Here is an 11534-nt window from a genome sequence, read left to right as displayed (position 1 = left end):
TGCATATTTCACTCCATGTACCCTTAAATCGTTTGCAGCGCAGACCCTTTCCAGAAGCTTGATTCCTGGAGATCTAACGACAAAGATACAAAAGATGCAAGGTGGAACAGTTGCTACATATTTCACCCCATGTACCCTTAGATCGTCTGCAGCTGGAACCCTTTACAGAATTTTGAATGCTGTAAGACAGCAAGGAAATCTAGGAATCGTAGATGGAAATATTTCTGAAAGGACAACTTATAAAAATGGAGCCATAAATATGGTTGACAACACGAAAGCTGAAAACGTCATCTCTTCAACTCAAGTCAAACCGACTTCTAGTGGAACCATTCCTGAGATTGAACTCTCAGACAGAATTATAAGTCATCGGTGCCAAGATACCAAAGATATTGTTGATATAAACACTTCCAATTCTACAGTTTCATCAGTCATGACAGAACATCGACCTTTCTCAGATAAAACTGAAAAACAAGAAACGCCTAGAACCAAGAATAAGCAGAATTTTCTTAAAGTGAGTTTTTTTCTGTTTAAAACTCATTGTCATGGTAACCATATAACAAAATATTGTTTCCGTGTTATATACAATAATTTCAATGGGCATTATCATTTTCATTCAGAAAATTAATTCATTTTAAACTCACCAACTTATAAAGATCCAAACACAGAGTTCAATAAAGAAAAATATATTTTATCATTTTCAGAAATTCTGGGAAAGAATCACCTGGAAATCAAAGAACAAGACAGAAAGTAAAATAGGTCAGTTTATATTTTATACTAGTACATCATCAATCATCATAAAAAGGGGAGTCGCGGTGACTCAGTGAGTAGGAAGCTGGCTCACTAACCAGGAGGTCCGAGATTTTCCACGTGGTTTCCCCTTGTCAGTGGTGCAGGACTGAAGGACTGACAAGGACAGTGTCTAGTCGTTCGGATGGGACGAAAAACGAGGTCCCGTTTAGACATTGGCATGAAGTTAAAAGAACTGTCAATTTTTGGAATTCGAATAAGAGTAGGCTGTAGCGCCGTTGTCCGGTCAAAATTTTCATCATAGCACACTGTATTGTGTATGACCGTCTTTATTAGCCCAGTCGGAGCAGAAAAGTAGGACGTTAAAGCAAATTTCATTTCATTTCAAGATCGCATTCAATGATTTTTAATACAATTTTTGTTAAATCGAAATCTGTATTTTCTTTTAAATATTTCAGATGAACAAAGTGATAAAAAGTTGAAGAAATCGTCCAAGCTGACATCTTTAATGTGTTTATGCCAACCAAAAACCTTGGATTAAACTGGAGAGTGAACGTTAATTGTTTATATATTTTATCTATAGACGATCGTATCAATACAAGTTTTATATTTATATTTGTAAGAAAAAACAAAAATTACGCCTTGAATTCAATACATTTGTAAGAAAAAACAGAAATTTTAAAAACAAAAATCACGCCTAAATTCAACACATAACCTCCGAACAATGTATTTCCATAAGTTTATAAAATTTGATATAAAATTATTTTTATTAGAAATTGCTTGCTTTGTTAACTTATGGAACATAGAAATATTCTTGGTGTTATTTTAATGGTATTTAGGGATCCACGGTGACTCAGTGAGTAAGAGGCGTCGCTAGCCTGGGGTTCCTGTGTTCGATCCCGGTGTTGGCCGAGAAAGTTCATCTTGTCTACAGGGGCGGTGGAATGTAAGGGTCTGTTTAGGAGCGTGTCATAATTTCGTTTAAGTACGACTCGTAGCGTTATTTGTATTTGAGTTGAGTAGAATTCTGAATCGAAAATAAATTGGAGGGGGGGGGGTACAATTATTGATTAGTGGAGATATCGATCAGATTCTATGGGAAGATTTGCGACCAATCACACCTGCACTTCGGAGCTACTGTCCTCTTAGATATAAAACAATGGAGTTTTAACGACTTGCTTACTCCACATAAATTAAAGTATTAAAGTTCATCTGATTGTGATAAGTCTTGTTACAACCTGATCCTCTAGATGTGGGTGTGTGTGGGAGTGGTGGTGGTGTGTGTGTGAGGGGGGGGGGGGTATTGCGTGGTAGCCAGAGAAATGGAGTGTAACGTCCACTCGACACAAACTAGGTCATTTCAGGACTTACACATGGTTCAATTTTATTTCTAGAATTCGCTTGCGCGTATGGGTCTTTAGCAGTGGGAGGAAACCGGAGGACCCGGAGAAAACCCACGATGTTGCGACCCTACGCCTTGTCACGTACAACCGGTGATTCGAAACCACGCCAGTGGACTCAATGACAGACCTTATGATACAGCACGCACGTGCTAACAATTCGGTCACCCACCCCCCTTTCGCCCCTCCCCTCCCCCTCTACACCCCACCCCGCGCCTAGGGCTATAGCGTGGTAGCCAGATAAATCTCACGAGCTCGTAATCGAATCCGTGACCTGCATAGTAGATATGAGACCCAAACATGAGGTATTTTAACAGCACAATTCATTTCTAATGTTCATAACTTCAGATTCAACTGGATAATCACGGGTAACCTCTAGTTGGAACTTTGGTAGTCTCACGTTCTTCCAGAGCTGGGTCACAGTTGATCAGAAGTCAATCCATCCGGGCATGAAGTAACAACTGTCATTCATGATTTGTTGTTACTGCTTCTCTATATATAATTGCCCTACACATTTGTTACTGTACTTGCTTGAAAACGTTGAGAGAATACTCTTTGAAACGTCGCCTAAATAAATGAGTAATTGTTCTTCCAATATAGTTTATAACTTCCATTTAATTTGTCCATTTCAAATCGTGTTAATTTCAATTTTTAAAAATCGTATCCTGGTTGTTGTGAGTTCATCCGGTGAAATTCAAATCCAAATCCTTACAGTTATAGCAATCACGGTATCAGATAACGTCGTACTCAAAACAGGGGAGATAACTAACAAAATTAATGTGGGTTCAGACCCCCATTTATTTCTCATTGACTTGGATGTAATTTTGAACCAAAGTTTAGATAATATTGTCCAATGAAAGTTCAAGAAGCACAAACTTGAAGTACTTTTAGACTAAACATATAACACTATAGGGTTATTTTAGGTCTAAGAAAAGTGTTCTGTTTAATATAGAAATCTTTACCTACATGATGTGTGACGAAAACTAGGGTAATGAAGTAGCTTGCATTATCCTACTACTAACTTAGAGTCTAGACTTAGACTAACTCACTTCAAGTTATGTCAGTATCCATTAATGGAAAGTAGGGTACTATCGTCCTGTCATCTCGGGCACAGATTAGTCCAATTAACTAGAATAATGTTGACGTTAAACGTCCTATTCAGAAACTGATATTAATTTTGGAACATGAGTAAACCAGGATTCCCCATCGAGGAGCCACAGACTTTCAGTAGAACTATCAAACTGTTATGCTTAACCGTTTAGTTATTTGGTTTACTTTTATATCTCTGCTTTTTCTTTGTTCGTAGATTAATTGAAAATTAGTTCCTAATTTTGGGGAGCCATGTAACGGTAGTTGTGCGATAGACGAAGTGTTCCGATTGCTAACTTTGTCTACTGGCTGTTTGTCGGCTAATTTCCTATTAAAGGGAGAATTAATTGATGTTGTTTGTTGTTTCTCTTTAATTTTGCCTTTACGTCTTAAGCTTGTATAATCTCATAGTTTATATATTATTAGTTTGCGTATTAAATATGTAGATATTTATTCAGGGAATCAAATTATGATTATAGGCATTTAGTTAAGTTTATTATGTTTACCTAATAAGCTTCCCTCAAAATACGTGGTCTTTCGTAGATCATCATGGCAGCCAAATGCATGAAATCGGGAAAGGGGTGAAGTCAAAAAGGTTATTACGTTTTATAAACACATAATTTATATATTTATAGTATGCTAATATGTTTATTGTATGTTTAAGTACATGTCAGTATTATTGTGTGCTTTGCCAGGCAATGTTTTAGTCATATTAAGTCAGGTTTATAATTCGTGGAGACAGCGCTGTCGTCTGTCAGTGTCATCGTCCTTGGCCTTTGAACAGGGCTACGTATTGTTTACGTTGTGTTCATTGTCGTCATTAAAGTTAGTCAATCAGTACTGCATGGTAATCCGATGTATTTTTCTTATTTCAGTTTTCACGTAATGTTTAGTGAAATCTTCAGAATGTACATGTAATATTCAGTGAAAGCTTCAGAATATAATATTCAGCATGTAATCAAGTATTATTCAGCATCGTCAGTAATGAGTAATATTCAGCCATGGTGTCTTCAGTATAATATGTAGCACGTTGATTATAATCAGAATTAAAAGAGGAATTCATCCGTATTCGAATTCTCTCATTAGGCTATGTAGGCCCATGCGTATGCGACCTGATTTGTGTAAGCTGATGTGTGAACTGTTTATATTTGTAGCTGTTATTTAATATATAAAGTTTATTACATTGAAGAACTACACGTCGTTGTTTATATTTCGCTAAATGTTTCAGTGTAGAAAGCATTGACTTCAGAGTATTCGTCCGCAGAGCATCATTCCTCTGTCAATATTATTTGGCTGCTTCAGCGATAGAGGCATGCTGTTACAGGGTTTAATGTCCTACTGTTCTGCTCCTACTGGGCTAATGAAGACGGGCATACGCCATACAGTGTGCTATGAGGGGGGGGGGTTGCCAGGACAGTGGCGCTACGGCCTAGTCTTATATCGAATTCCAGCTGCCAAATGTGGACACGAGACCTCGGTTTGCCATCCCATCCGAACAACTAGACAGCTGTCCTTGGCAGGAACACCGTTCTTCACCATTGACAAGGAGAAAACACGCCGGAAAATCCCGATAAGCTTTTTCGGCCAATGCAGGGATCGACCTCCATGCGGGAGTGAACCCGCGACCTCCAGGCTAGCGAACCAGCGTCTTACTCACTTAACCACCGTGGCTCCCGTTTTAGAAATAAAATGGAATTTAGGATCCTATATTACTGCGTCAACCGTGACAAAAGAGAGAGAGAGAGAGTGAGGGAGAGAGTGAGAGAGAGAGAGAGAGAGATGGGGTTTAATGTCCACTCAACAAAAAACAGGTCATTTCGGGATGGCTCAATTTTATTTCAATAATTCGCTTGTGCTTAGGGGTGTTTAGCATTGGAAGGAAACTGGGGAACCCCCAAAGAAAACCCACGAGGTTTTACAGGCCACCGAGGAATCGAATCCATTGCCCTTGACGAAATGACAGACCTTATGATACAACGCGCGCACGCGCTAACCATTCGGTCATCACATCCCCCCCCCCCCCCCCCCGTTATAATGACAGGGGTTCTTTTACGTGCACTCTCACTCTCGACTAGCTGTTGTTCCCTGCATTATTGGAAAGGAGTATCCATGCTGGCAAGGCCCTGAGGAACGTTCCAGTCAACATATTGTGCTAATACCTAAATGTTTGAAATACCTTCAAAAACACCACAAATTTAATTACAAATTCAATTTGAAAGTTAATGATTTTTACTTCTAGTGTAATAAGGATTAAAAGTGACGTCATGCCATTATTGTACGTAATATAATAGAATGACGTCATGACAATTAGATTTTCCGTGTATATTACTACTGGAAAGTCGCACATCGTATTTTCTACAAGAATATTTGATATTTTCTCACAAATCTCTTCAAATTGACCTTAAATTGTCTTCATTAACTTCTATAAGGTAAGTGACAACAATATTCTGTTATTTTCATCATTAAAATTTAGGATTATTTCAGATTTAGATCTAGATATATGATAATAATAATAAAATGTAGCCGAGACAAGAGATTTAGATTTAGATCTAATCCTCGCACTAGATTATTTAATAAAGACAACGTTATGATAAAGATTGAATCAAGAAAAAAATGAAATGAGGTTTAACGTCCTACTTTTCTAGTCTACAACGGTCAATACGGAAAAAATGAATTGGGGTTTATAGGCCTATTGGACTAATGATGACGGGCATACGCTATGGCCGACACTTATACCGAATTTCAACTGCAGAGGGATCTTTTATGTGTACACAGGACCCCGGGTTTTCGTTCCATCCGAAGAACTAGACAGCTGTCCTTGTCAGGCCCTCCATCCTCCACCACTGACAAGAGGAAACCACGTCGAATAGTCCCGATGAACTTTCTCGGCCAATGCAGGGATCGAACAGGCAGTCACCATGGCTTCGACGCGCATACACCATTCAATGTGCGATGATGGACATTTTGATCGGTCAGCGGCGTTGCGGCCTAATCTTACATTAAATTCCTACTCAACTGACATGCACACGGAGCCTCTGTTTTTCGCCCCATCCGAACGACATGGTTATTGCCTGAACTCCAGACACGGAAAAACCGCGCTGAAAAATCCCGAGGAACTTTGTGGGTTCTCGGCTTATATATTTATTTAATTAATTATTTATTTTATACAGAAATAAAATGGAGGATATTAAGATATTGCATGAAGAACTGAGAACTAGCAGATCTAAAACTCGACCAAATAATCCACCAAAAGGTTTGCTGAAATTATAATATTCTTATCAAAGAGCGAGAGAGAGAGAGAGAGAGATAGAGAGAGAGAGAGAGAGAGAGTTGATTATAGGCTTGTCATGTGAATAAATGTCTAAATAATAATTTATATAACGTCTGAAGCCAAAATGAAAACCTGTAATAGACACATTTAGCTCTTACATAATACATGTTTAAAAAGCCTAATTGAAAAGGGGGTGAGGAGTGGGGTGGGGGTGGGGGTAGCTCTTACATAATGTATATTTAAGATCTATTTATTTCTTTGCTAATATTTATATATATTTTATTTTAATTTTTTCAGGATTTTATCCTACACCTGGTCGTCCTATAATCCGATTTAAATTGGTTGATTTAGACTTCAGCCTCCAACTAGGCGACATCCAGGACATCAAAACACGACCTCTGTTTTTCAGCATCATCAACGATTCTGATGCTACGAGTCGTAGGAATGAAAGACCAATATGCGAAATCTTGTCAAAAGCTAATTATAAGACCACAGCTGCTGAGATCGGTGGTGGTGATGGCAAAATTATTCCCGGGGATCTAACGACAAAGATGTTTGGTGGAACAGTTGCTATAACTCGTCAGAGAAACTTGAATGTTGCACGACAGAAAGAACATGAGGAAATCAAATATGGTGATGATGATAGCAAAATTATTCCTCGAGATCTAGAGACAAGGATGCCACGTACCCTTAGGTCGTCTGCAGTGAGGACCCTTTCCAGGAACTTGATTCCCGGAGTTATAACGACAAAGATGTCAGCTGGAACATTTGCTACATGTACCCATAGGTCGTCTGTAGCTGAAACCCTATCCAGAAACTTGATTCCTGGAGATGTAAGGCCCAAGATGCCAGATGGAACAGTTGCTGCATATTTCACTCCATATACCCTTAAATCGTTTGCAGCGCAGACCCTTTCCAGAAACTTGATTCCTGGAGATGTAAGGCCCAAGATGCCAGGTGGAACAGTTGCTGCATATTTCACTCCATGTACCCTTAAATCATTTGCAGCGCAGACCCTTTCCAGAAGCCTGATTCCTGGAGATCTAACGACAAAGATACAAAAGATGCAAGGTGGAACAGTTGCTACATATTTCACCCCATGTACCCTTAGATCGTCTGCAGCTGGAACCCTTTACAGAATTTTGAATGCTGTAAGACAGCAAGGAAATCTAGGAATCGTAGATGGAAATATTTCTGAAAGGACAACTTATAAAAATGGAGCCATAAATATGGTTGACAACACGAAAGCTGAAAACGTCATCTCTTCAACTCAAGTCAAACCGACTTCTAGTGGAACCATTCCTGAGATTGAACTCTCAGACAGAATTATAAGTCATCGGTGCCAAGATCCCAAAGATATTGTTGATATAAACACTTCCAATTCTACAGTTTCATCAGTCATGACAGAACATCGACCTTTCTCAGATAAAACTGAAAAACAAGAAACGCCTAGAACCAAGAATAAGCAGAATTTTCTTAAAGTGAGTTTTTTTTCTGTTTAAAACTCATTGTCATGGTAACCATATAACAAAATATTGTTTCCGTGTTATATACAATAATTTCAATGGTCATTATCATTTTCATTCAGAAAATTACTTAATTTTAAACTCACCAAGTTATAAAGATCCAAACACAAAGTTCAATAAAGAGAAATATATTTTATTATCATTTTCAGAAATTCTGGAAAAGAATCACCTGGAAATCAAAGAACAAGACAGAAAGTAAAATAGGTCAGTTTATATTTTATACTAGTACATCATCAATCATCATAAAAAGGGGAGTCGCGGTGACTCAGTGAGTAGGAGGCTGGCTCACTAACCAGGAGGTCCGAGATTTCCCATCGTGGTTTCCCCTTGTCAGTGATGCAGGACTGAAGGACTGGCAAGGACAGTGTCTAGTCGTTCGGATGGGTCAAAAAACGAGGTCCCTTTTAGACATTGGCGTGAAGTTAAAAGAACTCTCAATTTTTGGAATTCGAATATGAGTAGGCTGTAGTGCCGTTGTCCGGGCAAAATTTTCATCATAGCACACTGTATGGCGTATGCCCGTCTTCAATAGCAGAAAAGTAGGACGTTAAACCCATTTCATTTCGAGATCTCATTCAATGATTTTTAAGATACTAAGGTTTTAAATTCTTTAAATCGAAATCTGTACCTTTTTAAATATTTCAGATGAACAAAGTGATAAAAAGTTGAAGAAATCGTCCAAGCTGACATCTTTAATGTGTTTATGCCAACCAAAAACCATGGATTAAACTGGAGAGTGAACGTTAATTGTTTATATATTTTATCTATAGACGATCGTATCAATACAAGTTTTATATTTATATTTGTAAGAAAAAACAAAAATTACGCCTTAAATTCAACACATTTGTAAGAAAAACCAGAAATTTTAAAAACAAAGATCACGCATAAATTCAACACATAACTTCCGAACAATGTATTTCTATAAATTTATAAAATTTGATATAAAATTATTTTTATTAGAAATTGTTTTTTTTCTTTTTTAACTTATGGAACATAACAATATTCTTGGTAATATTTTAGTGGTATGTAGGGATCCACGGTGACTCAGTGAGTTAAAGACGTCGCTTACCTAGAGGTCACGTGTTCGATCCCCCAGAGTTGGCCGAGAAAGTTCATCTTGTTTACAGGGACGGTGTAATGTAAGGGTCTGTTTAGGGGAATGTCATAATTTCGTTTAAGTACGACTCGTAGCGTTATTTGTGTTTGAGTTGAGTAGAATTCTGAATCGAAAATAAATTGGGGGGGGGGGTACAATTATTGATTAGTGGAGATATCGATCAGATTCTATGGGAAGATTTGCGACCAATCACACCTGCACTTCGGAGCTACTGTCCTCTTAGATATAAAACAATGGAGTTTTAACGACTTGCTTACTCCACATAAATTAAAGTATTAAAGTACATTTGATTGTGATAATTCTTGTTACAACCTGATCCTCTAGATGTGGATGTGTGTGGGGGTGGTGGTGGTGTGTGTGTGAGGGGGGGGGGGTATTGCGTGGTAGCCAGAGAAATGGGGTGTAACGTCCAGTCGACACAAACTAGGTCATTTCAGGACTTACACATGGTTCAATTTTATTTCTAGAATTCGCTTGCGCGTATGGGTCTTTAGCAGTGGGAGGAAACCGGAGGACCCGGAGAAAACCCACGATGTTGCGACCCTATGCCTTGTCACGTACAACCGGTGATTCGAAACCACGCCAGTTGACTCAATGACAGACCTTATGATACAGCACGCACGTGCTAACCATTCGGTCACCCACCCCCCTTTCGCCCCTCCCCTCCCCCTCTACACCCCACCCCCGCGCCTAGGGCTATAGCGTGGTAGCCAGATAAATCTCACGAGCTCGTAATCGAATCCGTGACCTGCATAGTAGATATGAGACCCAAACAAGAGGTATTTTAACAGAACAATTCATTTCTAATGTTCATTACTTCGGAATCAACTGGATAATCACGGGTAACCTCTAGTTAGAACTTTGCTAGTCTCACGTTCTTCCAGAGCTGGGTCACAGTTGATCAGAAGTCAATTCATCCGGGCATGAAGTAACAACTGTCATATATGATTTGTTGTTACTGCTTGTCTATATATAATTGCCCTACACATTTGTTACTGTACTTGCTTGAAAACGTTGAGAGAATACTCTTCGAGAGGTCGCCTAAATAAATCACTAATTGTTATATATGTTATAGCTTATAACTTCCATTCAATTTGTCCATTTCAAATAGTGTTAATTCCAAGTTTTAAAAATCGTATTCTTGTTGTTGTGAGTACATCCGGTGACATTTAACCAAATCCTTACAGTTATAGCAATCACGGTACCAGATAACGTCTTACTCAAAACAGGGGAGATAACTAACAAAATTAAGAAGCACAAACTTGAAGTACCTTTAGACTAAACATATAACACTATAGGGTTATTTTAGGTCTAAGAAAAGTGTTCTGTTTAATATAGAAATCTTTACCTACATGATGTGTGACGAAAACTAGGTTAATGAATTAGCTTGCATTATCCTACTACTAACTTAGAGTCTAGACTTAGACTAACTCACTTCAAGTTATGTCAGTATCCATTAATGGAAAGTAGGGTACTATCGTCCAGTCCTCTCGTGCACAGATTAGTACAATTAACTAGAATAATGTTGACGTTAAACGGTGCCTATATGAAACACTTACCCAAAAATGGTAATTGTCCCGCCCAAATAGCTGCTGCATTATACTTCTATATATTATAGAGCGGGTTTGATTTAACCTCAGACAATCATTCGGGGCCCAGCGGATCACCATACCTATAGCCTCCTCGGCTTAGAGGCCAGGGTGAACACATCATCCTAGGGCGAACGTTATGTAGAACTATCAAGAAGTATGTGACTCTTGTCACGTTTAAGCCGTTAGGTCTGAGTTAGAAAGGATATTAAACTCAGACCGTGGATAATTTAATAACTCAAAAAAGTAACTATCATAGATATTGTAGTTTCCTGTATTTAACCTTTGTAGTTTGCTGTATTTGTTAGATAAACGTAGTAACAACATAAACGGTGTTCCAGAGTCAATTAATTGATGATTGAGATAATTGATCCAACAACGTGAAGTCCAAGTAGGTCCTATACGATCAGCTGTCCTCATAGTGTCACAAACATGTAACCATCGTCTGTACACATCACCATTGCCAACATGACTCTGTCATTATTTCGTGACCAAACCCTTACCAAAACCCTTGGAATGTACCTAAAACCTGACAGAAAATATCAATTCATACTTTCTTCTTCGATTCTAGACCAAAAGGTCAACAGTAAAGGTCATGCAAAGGGCGGGGGGGGGGGGTGTAGTGTATGTGGGTGTGTGTGTGTGTGTGGGGGGGGGGGGGGGGTAATGGTGGTCTGCCTCCATTCAGACAGTATATCCGAAGGCATCAAAGACAAATGTCAATAACATCGTAACCTAGGGTGTATCGATGAGACAAATCGGACAATTACAAGTAGTGAATTATAACGTTGGTGA

General features: G+C 38.6%; 1 protein-coding gene and 2 long non-coding RNA genes across 3 annotated transcripts in view; 2 read left to right on the top strand and 1 right to left on the bottom strand.

Annotated features, from left to right (window-relative positions):
* LOC126815393 (neuropilin and tolloid-like protein 1) overlaps positions 1-11534 on the bottom strand; it is a 70593-nt gene that overhangs the window by 16227 nt on the left and 42832 nt on the right. The window lies entirely within an intron of this gene.
* LOC130012271 (uncharacterized) lies at positions 3353-4427 on the top strand. The gene is made up of 2 exons (XR_008787666.1): positions 3353-3831; positions 4112-4427. It is a non-coding gene; the product is annotated as an uncharacterized LOC130012271 (long non-coding RNA).
* Positions 7920-8801, top strand: LOC130012272 (uncharacterized). The gene is made up of 3 exons (XR_008787667.1): positions 7920-7988; positions 8183-8237; positions 8679-8801. It is a non-coding gene; the product is annotated as an uncharacterized LOC130012272 (long non-coding RNA).

The sequence above is a fragment of the Patella vulgata genome, chromosome 3, assembly GCF_932274485.2.
Source record: "Patella vulgata chromosome 3, xgPatVulg1.2, whole genome shotgun sequence".
NCBI classification, from domain to species: domain Eukaryota; kingdom Metazoa; phylum Mollusca; class Gastropoda; family Patellidae; genus Patella; species Patella vulgata.
The sequence above is the reverse complement of the archived record's forward strand: the minus strand, read 5'-3'. Positions and strand labels throughout refer to the sequence as shown.